We start from the raw sequence: 10,073 nt of genomic DNA, 5'->3' as shown, positions 1-10,073 counted from the left end.
GTTGAGAGATCAGACATGTGGGGCTTCAAGTCCATCTTAAGAGTCTCTTCCTAGCTGTGTGACCTTGAGCAAGTCACTGTCTCTCTGAGCCTTAGTTTCCTCATCTACATAATGGGAATAAAACTAGTGCTACCTCGAAGGGTAGATGTAATAAAGCAAGGCTTAGAAAGCACCTAGCCCAGCCTCCAGGGCACAGCAAATGCTCATCCACGCTGCTGCCCCTGCACCTGTGCTGAGAGCCGAGGGGCTGTGCTCCCGGGCTTCCCATCCCCACCTGACTCAGGGCCTCGTCCTGCCACCGCTGTCCATACCGGGTACGAGTGCCACTTGCAGGGTACGTAAAATGGCGTTTGAAAGATGAAGGCTCTGTGCAGCTCATGGATTTTCTGTTTAAATTTACTGATTCCCTAATTATAATCTCAGCAAGGAGGAAAGGACCGAGACCAGCAGGGGCTGTCGAAGAACAATTACTTGGCAATTTTCTTTTTACCAGCGGAAGCGAAGGGAGGTGTAGGAGCACGACACAGGGAGCTCAGATGGGTGGCTGCCTGGGAGCCGACTCAGCGTTTCTTTGGAGGGCAGCCACGGGGATGGTGCTTGGGGGGCAACGGGGGAGGGGGAGCTGGCGGGTGGAGGGGAACTTACCCATAAAGTGACATCTCTTTGACATCCCCCTTTCTTGCAAAGCTGAAACAGAGGCTGCTCTCCCCTTCCTTCCTGGTTAACAGATAACTGTAGGGCACATACCTATTTGACAGATCTTTCTTTTTCTTTCCTAATCTCCAAAAGTAGAAAGAACACTTGCATAGAATTATCCAGGGTGCTTGTCAGAGATTCAGGCCCCAAAGTCTCACCTCAGACCTACAGAATCAGCCTCTGCCACCTGGGGGTGGGCACTGACATCTGCACGTGGCTAGCGGCCTGGGAGATGCTCACAGACGCTGAAGGCCGAAAGCCCCCCACGGTGGGTTGTAAACTCCTCGAGCCCATCCTGTTTCCACATGGCAGCAAGATGCAAGGCTGGGCCCGGTGTCTGACACCTGGCGATCCGTCATTGCATCCTTGGGCAACTCAGCTCATCACCTCTTGGATGCCTGGGGTCACCCGCTATGGAAGTGTCAGACGCAGAAAAGGATGGCTGAAGGCTTGCCTTGTCCTCTGCACGGAGTGGCCCAAGCCAGTACTTTGTCATTTGCAGAGTGTCAGATCCAGAAGGACTCTAAGCAAGCAGTTTCTGAGCGTGAGAACAAAGATGCCTGGGCTTCAAAATGTGGTTCCACCGCCACTTACCAGCAAGACAACTTTGGACGTGTTGCAGCACCTCTCTGTACTTCACCTTCCTCAACTGTAAAAATAAGACAATAACAGAACCATCTTCCTGGGAGGATAACTTACGATTACGTGGGACACATGCACACCAATGCACGTGTACGCCCATGCACGCGCACACACAAACATGCGTGCGTGAACACACGGTACCTCACAAAGTGCCGGGCATCTGCGAGCTGCGAATTGACTGCTGTTGCTGGAGGCTTACTACACTCTAAGCACAGTACTGAGTGCCGTAGCTGGATTTTCTCATCACATCCTCACCACCTGGTAAGTAGGTTTTTGTCCCATTTTACAGAGGAGGGAACTGAGGCTCAAAGAGATGAAGTGACTGGTGCCAGGTTAAAGAAGCAGTAAGGTTGGAGCCACTGGTTTATTCACAAAATATTGACTGCTCTGTGTGTGCCAAGCTCTATTCAAGGCATTGGGGATTTTGTGGAAAAGAAGATAGACAAGGTTCCTGGTCCCTTGGCAATCACGTCTGTTTGGGGGAGATTTGGAGACTGACTCTAAATTGTCTGACTCCAGAGCCCAGATGTCTGCCCACCACGCGTACTGCCTTCTTCATAGGCGATGGGTCTTATGATCATTGTCAAGCACGCGGCCAAGCCTCTCCCATCTCCTGTCGCTGCGTCTGGGTCCTGGGACTCTGTACTCGGAACAGAGTGGGACTTGCTGAGAAGAGCTCTGATCCTGGGATGGGGAAGCAGGTTGAGGGTAGAATACAGACCACCAGGTTCAGAGTGAGGGTCGGAGGGTCTCAAAAACTGTGAGTAGAAACAGTACTCATTTTACAGTCAGATCTAGCCTTTGCTGCTTGTGATTCCTGAAAACGTTGTCCAAAGTGCGTTGAGATCTCCCCATCACTAGGAAGGATACCTGCTCCTCCCCCAAGTCCCCTGACCTACATCTTCTCAGGATCAGAAGGGCGGTCACCCCTAGCCAGGTGGGCTGCAGATCAGGGAGTAGGAACCTAGGCTCCCTCTAGTGAGACAGTGGGGGACCTGCGTTCTAGGCGCAGAGCAGCCTCTCTGTAGGACTTCCTCCCTGTCAAGAAGATGGTGGGGTTGAGAGAGTCCTGGTCAAAAATAGCCCCTCCTGTGGCTGCCAAGAACGGCAACAACTCCCCGGCAGAGCTGTCTGGAAAGCTCACTCTTCTGAGGTCCTTGCCTCTGCACCTAAACTTCCCCCAGCTGTGCACACACAGATCCCTGGGTTCTGGCCCCATGTGGCTCCCTCAGCCTCTGCACCTAAACTTCCCCCAGCTGTGCACACACAGATCCCTGGGTTCTGGCCCCATGTGGCTCCCTCAGCCTCCACACCATACTCTTTGCCACACCAAACAAGCACTGCTTTCCCTGCTGGGCCTGTTGGGCTGGGCTTTCCCCTGGCCCCTTCCTGCTCACCCCGCTGCTCCCTACCGACTGGGGGTGGGCCATGACAGAGATTGGCCCTGAGCCCCATTTCCGTGCTCAGCTTTTCCTCCTGGAAGCCACCCCATAGTATTTTTGGAGTCACTTAACATCCTAACGATTAGCAAACTCTTGCAACCAGACGCCTGGGCTCTGTTGAGTCAGCAGAGGTCCCAACAGCAGTGGAGAACAGACCATGGGCAGCGTCACTTCGAATGAATCTCGTGACCTCTCAGGGCTGCAGTCTCCTTGCCTGAAAACTGAAACAAAAGGCTGAGGTTAAAAGGGACAAAATATGGGAAAGCACTTTGGAAAGTATAATGCACAAGCCGCTGTTAGTATTTCTATTATGTTTGAAACCGGGAAATCGGCTGAGATGCCTTATCCTTTAGGATTCCAATGGCTTTTCTTGGATGTCCCCCCACCACGACCATGTAGTGGGCCCCTTCTGCTCTCAGTCTCTCTGCTATTATGTAGATGTGGGGAGAGGGGTACGGAGGGCAGGGTGTTCCCAGTCACCTGGACTTCTGAGCACCTGCCAACGCTGAATTAGGCCAGCTTAGGGAACTGCTTGGTTTCATAGGTACCCTGATTCTATTCCACATCAAATCCATCTGAATTTGTAATTCAATCCCTTCTCCTAATTTTCACTTTAAAAATCTGACAAATCCTTTGTATGTAGCCAACGTCATGGGAAGTCTGGGGAGACAGACGGAGCTTACCTCACGGCCACACAGACAACTTAAAGGTGAGTTTCGACATCTCCCTAAACATCCCTTGGTTATTCCCAATACCTGGAGGCCAGCCTCCATCTCCACTTCCCTAAGCCCTCTTCAGCTCTCTCCCATCCCAAATTCCTACCACAGAGAAGTTTAGGTCTTTCTTTCTTCAAGGACCCACGCCTCTATCTACAAAGGCAATCCCTTCCCTGAGAGGAGCTTAGGTGTCAGTTGAGGGGATAATAACTTCTTTCTCTCCACTACACTTTATCTCTAGACTCCCCCATTCATGTGGGTAAGAGATAGGAAAGAATGAGGGCTGATGGGATGCTACTGCAGGGGCAGAGAGTGAGGACGTCGCAGAGAGGAGCTCCGAGGCTACACAGAGTTCTGCCCCATAGTTATTTTGGAGGGGGTCTTAGCCCCTCAAGTCAGAGAATCAAACTCAAGCATTTTCTCCTCTACACGGCAGAGTCTTAATAAAGGTTTGTCCTGAGCTGACCTAGTTCACTAACATATTAAGGAAGGCAGAACCCATACTCTTTCCAACCGAAGCTGAAGCCACAGAAGCAAAAGGGCCCTGGAAACGCCTCCAGGCCCATTGTGTCTGGTCCTTTGTCCTACTGCTCTGGAACCTCTGAAGCCCAAGGACACCCAGCTCTCAGACTCGTGGCCAGAGACAGAGACAGGAGATGTGACTGAAGCTTGTGAGTAAGGAGGGGAGACGCACAGTCATTGCAGACTCCAGATCATTCCATGTGGGATCAGCACACCCTGGAGAGGCAGCCACGGGTCTCTTCATCTGTATAGTGGTCAACATCATAACAATAACAACAGAAAATGATAATAGCTGCCCTTATTTGAGCGCTTATTATGTGCCACGTCCCTACACACATTTTTCATTGAGTACGGTAATCATATGATGTAACTACCCTCATTTTACAGAGTGAGGACTGGAAGAACCGAGGCTTAAGAGGCTTCGTTGGTCTAGAGGTGACATAGCTCGGAGGTGTAGGAACTGGGCTTTTAACCATCACATGGCCCTGCCTCCTAACCAGTATACCATTTAACACTTGTATCAATTCTCAACTTAGAAATGAACTTCTCAGGTACGATTTTATTTACCCCTCACCTCGATATACCTAACCTGGAAGCTATGTTACAACCACGTCACAGACAAGGAAACGAGGCTTAGACAGATGACAAGGTTCGTCCGCCTCTCCTCGGCTCACTGGAATTCGAGGGCGATGCCAAGGTAAAAGGTATTGACATTCTGCAGTGGAAAGATAACCTGGGGCGGGGGGAGTGTATATTAAAGGGGTGAGCATCTCCCTCCCCAGCATGAGTAAGCTTACGGACTAGATGGAGAAAAACAACACAAACCACCCAAAAAGCTTTCACATCCCCTTTGGTATGCCATTGCCTCCTGCCCTTCTGGGAACATGCCAGCTTGGCACTGAGCTTGAATTCCTCTAAGAGTTGAGTTGGTTTCACTATTTGAGGCTCTGGGCACAGTGAAAAGGGCGGGTTTTCTCGGATCTGCAGTGAGCATTACACCAGAGTTTGGGAAATAGCCCCTACTCAGCACTGCACCGATGCAAATGCCCCAGTGTCTCCCTCCTGCCCACTAGCCGCCCAGGACTCTGTCGGCCCCACTGGGGGCTGATGTAATTACCAATATGAGGATGAATATTTAAAGGGACTTTTATTTAACCGGTAAGTGCCTCCTCTCCAAGTTCCCTCCATCACTGCCTCTAGATGGATTTCTAGAAGGATTGTTCTGACTTAGACCCGGAGCTGCCTGTGGTTTGGCCTTGGTCATGTGACCATTCTTCCGGCTTTCTTGGTGGGTGGCCTTAAAGGTAGAAGGGACTAGTCAGTCTGGCCTGGCTGTGAATGTCAGGGTCAGCCCCTCTATTCTCCATGACCGGATCTGGGGAAACAGGACTGTGACTGGTACAGAGAAAGGGAGACAACCGTAGAAGCAGAGGGGACTGGCCACCCATGACGAATTACCTCTTTACTATTTCTGACACCCGCCTTGGTGCCACAAGGGATTTGGGTCATTTGTGACATTTATGTAGTAAAATATAAAATGCAAGTGACCCAAAATCTGAAGGCAGTGTAGAATTTGGGTTAAAAACGCAGGCTCTCCACTCTCATTGTCATTGTTGTGGGAGAGGCAGCCTCTCTATCTGTGCAGGGGCCCCTAGAGTGACCCAGGACTGTTGTGATTTTAGCAACTGAAAGTAGCTGCCTCCCCGGAAGCTCCTTGGTCCTGGGGAAACCAGGACAGTTGGTCACCCTGCCCGTTTAACACCAGAATCAATTCTGACAGTTGGGAGGTCTTATCCCCATTTTAAAGATAAGGAAATAGAGGCTCAGGAAGCTGGAATACCTGGCTTATGGGCACACACCTAATGAGTGGTTACGGTGGCAACTTAAGTTGAAGTCTCACGAGCTCCAAAACCCACGTTATCCATGGTGCTCTAAACCAGACAAGATCCCGACCAGAGCAAAATTTCAAGCCTGTTTTGGTGGATTTATTCAAAAGAGCTTGGTGGCTGGAGGAACCCAGATTGTCTCCATGAACAGTGGGGAGGTGGGCATTCCTCCTTGGGCTGCCCTTGGCACTGGGGATGGAGCAGAAAACAGACCTGGTCCCACTGTCTGGGAGCTTGCAGACTGGGGGGACAGACATCAGGCAGACACCTATATAAAACAGAGTCAGGAAAGGCCAAGTGCCCTGAAGAAAGATACACGCACACACACCTGCCCCCGCCGGGTAAGGGAATCGGCGGTCAGAGGGGCGCCTTCCCGACAGAGTTGTTGGAGGGACCTCTCTGTGGAGGTGACATGTGAGCACAAACCTGAATAAGGTGAGAACAACTTTGTGTGAATAGCATTCCAGGCCGAAGAAGTGCAGTGCAAAGGCTCTGAGTCCAGAACATGCTTGGCCTGTGTGAGGAACAGCCGGGGGCCCGCGAGGCTGGAAGGGAGTGAGTGAGGCAGAGGCTGCCGGGACCTTAACCCAGAGCCTTGCAGGGAGGCTGCTGGAGGGTTCAGGGCAGGAGAAAGTCAGGACTGTGAACTGGAGGTGACAGAGATCAGCCCCTGCTCCCCACCACAGTCTCAGCCACAGCAGCCATGTCCCCATGGGCCCCAGGGCTGTGGTCTCCTCTGGCCAGGTGGCTCAGGGTCAGGGCCACCAAAGTGGGAGATGAGGGTGGAGTACCTTCCCCTGTGTCCCTGGTCGAGTGGCTCAGCTCCCTTAGTCTACCTTCCTCCTGGTCTCAGCATCACTCCAGGGTCAGAATCCTTTGTCCAGGCATCAAAGTTCTCAAGACGCTCTCCGTGCCCAGCACCATGTTGGGATCTGAGGGAGCATGGAGTACGTGTCAGGCCTGGGATAGAAATGTGAACAAAAGAGACACACTCTCCCTGTTCTCCGGGCAGCTTACATGCAGGGAGAGAGGCTGTCATTAAACCAACAGACACACAAAGGGGTCCACATTTATATGCGAATGAATACAATTGTGTATCCTAGGTGAGATGAAGTTGGAGAGATAAACAGTGGCGGGATCACAAGGGCCTTGAAAGCACTGCCAAGCAGCGTGGGTGTGATTTTGAAGGCAATGGGAAGTCATTGATGGAATGTAAATGAGGCACTGACTAAGCAGATTCACTGTGAGAAATGGGCCAATCAGAGAGGTACTAAGGAAGCAGAAGTGACAAGAAAGGGGGATAGCTTGGATGGAACTAATGATGGCATGGAAAGACAGGAGACTTGGGTAGTTCTCCCCCAGAATGGATGTCCACCAGGAACCTCAGAATGTGACCTTATTTGGAAATAGGGTCTTTGCAGTTGCAATTAGTTAAATTAAGTTGAGGTCATACTGGATTGGGACCATTGTCCAATGACTATTGTCCTTATAAGAAGAGAAAGCAGAGACACAGGAAGAAGTCCACGTGAAGATCAAAGCAAGGTTGAGAGGGATGTATCTACAAGCCAAGGAATGCCCAGGATTGTCGGCAATCACTGGAAGCTAGGAGAGAGGCAGGGAGCGGATTCCCCCCTGAGCCTCCAGAAGGAACCAACCCTACCAACACCTTGATATCAAACTTCTGGGCTCCAGAAGTAAACTTCAGTGAGTGACTAAATTTCTGTTGTTTTAAGCCACCCAGTAGGAGGTAATTTGTTATAGCAGCCACAGCAAACTAATACCGAGGGGAAAGAGGATGAGGGAGAAATCAAGAATGACCCCCAGTTTTGTGACCTGGGTATCCTGGGAGGCTATGGTGTGGTTTGCTGAGCTAAAGAATATGGGAAAAAGCCATCTGGGCTATTTGCAAAGAGCAGGGCCCTGCAGACCCAGAAACAGGACAGGTATATTCTGATGAGAACATAAGAATTAAAGAAGAATCTAGAATCACTTGTATCTAGGAATTGGGACCCCAGCCCTAAAATGTGCATTTTGTGAAGCTGTGTCCTGCTTTCAGAGAGCCTCCGGGACGCAGTGGTGAGACACAAGGAGGCTGACTTATAGGGCTCTCTGTTGGTCAGCCTGGGGCAGCCAGACCACACCTGTGACCTCTGGTATCCAACTGAAGCTGGCTCTTCCCTTTCCACGCTTACATAACACAGGGGTTCCGAGTCCAGTTCTGAGCATAGTACGCAAGGGTGGGGGTCAGGAGAAGGCAGCACTGGGCCGGACGTGTGGATGGGTAGCAAAGGGGTAGCATCTGGGGCCACCAGACGGAGAAGGGGAGGTTTCAAGGACCCCCTTGGTCTCTCCCCATCTTTTCCCTGGAAGCCTCTGCAGCTGCACAGTCCCCCTTCTCGCCAGTTGCATAGCAAAACCGTGGTTCCTCCAGCTCCGAGCCAGGCCCTGCAGACGTGCTGACACAGTTGAGGGCAAAGGGCGTCAAGACCCCAACACAAGGCGCCCTGCCCTCAACACAAATGAGCCTAAGCAACTCCAGCCAACAGCACTCATGAATCTCCATCAGCTCTTAGGCATCATTTCTCATAATGATAATGGAGAAGGACACGGAGCCCCACTGGGAACATGGAGGCCTAGAGCAAGGTGAATCCCTCTCTGAGGACCACACTTGCACAGAACGGAGTTTTCTGAGACTCAGAGGAAAAAAAACAAAAAACAAAAACTGATTTAATTCTGAGGAAATTGCCTTTTTTACCCACCTGTGTAAGCCTGTATTTAAATGTTAATATTTTGGGCCTGCTGGGATGCCACATTTATTTTCTCCTAAGCAGAAACAAAAAATCATTTATTTATGAGAATTCTAGCTCCTACCCTCTCTCCTGAGTTCCTTACTTTCATTTCCATCGACGAGCTAGGCTTTTCTCTCCCTAAGACAAATGGAATCTGTAACCATTTCACTCCCCAGACCTGATCCTCTTTGTATCCTTCCTGTTTCTGTTTCTAGGAACACCGGTGGCTTTTGACTCCCTCCCGTCCCTGAGACTTTCCTCTGACCAGTCACCAGTCCCATTGACTCCACTTCCTCCCCTGGAGTGAATCACCAAGTCGGCCTGAGAGCCTCCACTTCCCCATCTGTAAAATGGGTAAAATTAAATCATAATACCAACCTCATGAGTTTGTGACAAGACCCAGATAATCCAAATACAGCCCCCAGCACAGATTCTGACCCCCATGGAATCTGCCCTTTTCCTCTTGGTGGTTGTTCTATTATGAGCTGTTCAGTGAGCTCTGAGACGACTCAGTCCTTCTGATCAGAAAAACAGACACTGGTCACTATTTGCTTCAGAGTATTTTCATGCTCTGAAATTCTCTACCTTATAAATGTGTTTGTTTATGGTCTGAGCACCCCTCCCCCACTCCACCTGGAACATGCAATTTCCTCAAGGGAAGGGATTTTGTCTTTTTGGCTGGCGCATCCCCAGTGCCTGGCACATAGTGAGATTCTAGAGTTTTAGAAGGGAAGACACCTAGACTGTGCCGGTTATTAAGCTACTGACCCTCAGCTTCAAGGGCTCCCTTCCCTGCCCTGATCCGTGATGCTGGGCTGGGACTCTGCCAGCCACCTCTCTGCTTTGCCAGCAGTGCCAAGACAGGCTGTGCCATGGCGGAGAGGGAGGCTGCAGGCTGGAGAGGGGGCCTTGTCCCTTCCAGGCAGCTTCCTGCTCCTGCCCGTGTCCCCACAGCCACAGTGCTTTAGCCTAGCAGTGGCGGCAGCTTCCAGTTTCTGATATATACTTTTTTGAACTCCCAGAATCAATCTCATAGCTCTGCCTCAGAGATGCTAGCACCAGCCAGCCAGCACCCCTTCCTCAAAGGTCTGAGTCTCACTGTCCCAGAGTCCCTCCTCCAGGCTTCTAGGTCCTGAGGATCCCAGTTCTTTATGTTGTCACCCCTACCCCCAGCCCCAGCACTAGAGCAGGCACAGCTGCTTCCTGCAGTTACCACCTCTGTGAGGCCTCACTGTCCCCCTTTGCCTTTCCGGTCCTCCAATACCTGCTTAACACGTCCTTACATGAAATTCTCTCTGTTAAAATAGCTGGTGTGGCTTGTGTCTCCTGGCTGCTCTGTGACTGAATCTGTGCCTACTCTCCACCTCCCTCCCATCCCCA

General features: G+C 51.0%; 1 long non-coding RNA gene across 1 annotated transcript; it reads left to right on the top strand.

The window, feature by feature from the left end:
• Positions 1–663: 663 nt before the first annotated feature.
• LOC116752021 lies at positions 664–9,311 on the top strand. Its single transcript, XR_004349393.1, has 3 exons — positions 664–1,599; positions 3,424–3,489; positions 8,909–9,311. It is a non-coding gene; the product is annotated as an uncharacterized LOC116752021 (long non-coding RNA).
• Positions 9,312–10,073: the final 762 nt, after the last annotated feature.

This window comes from Phocoena sinus, chromosome 3 (assembly GCF_008692025.1).
Source record: "Phocoena sinus isolate mPhoSin1 chromosome 3, mPhoSin1.pri, whole genome shotgun sequence".
NCBI classification, from domain to species: domain Eukaryota; kingdom Metazoa; phylum Chordata; class Mammalia; order Artiodactyla; family Phocoenidae; genus Phocoena; species Phocoena sinus.
Note: the sequence above shows the minus strand (reverse complement) of the source record. Positions and strands in the feature narration are given on the sequence as shown.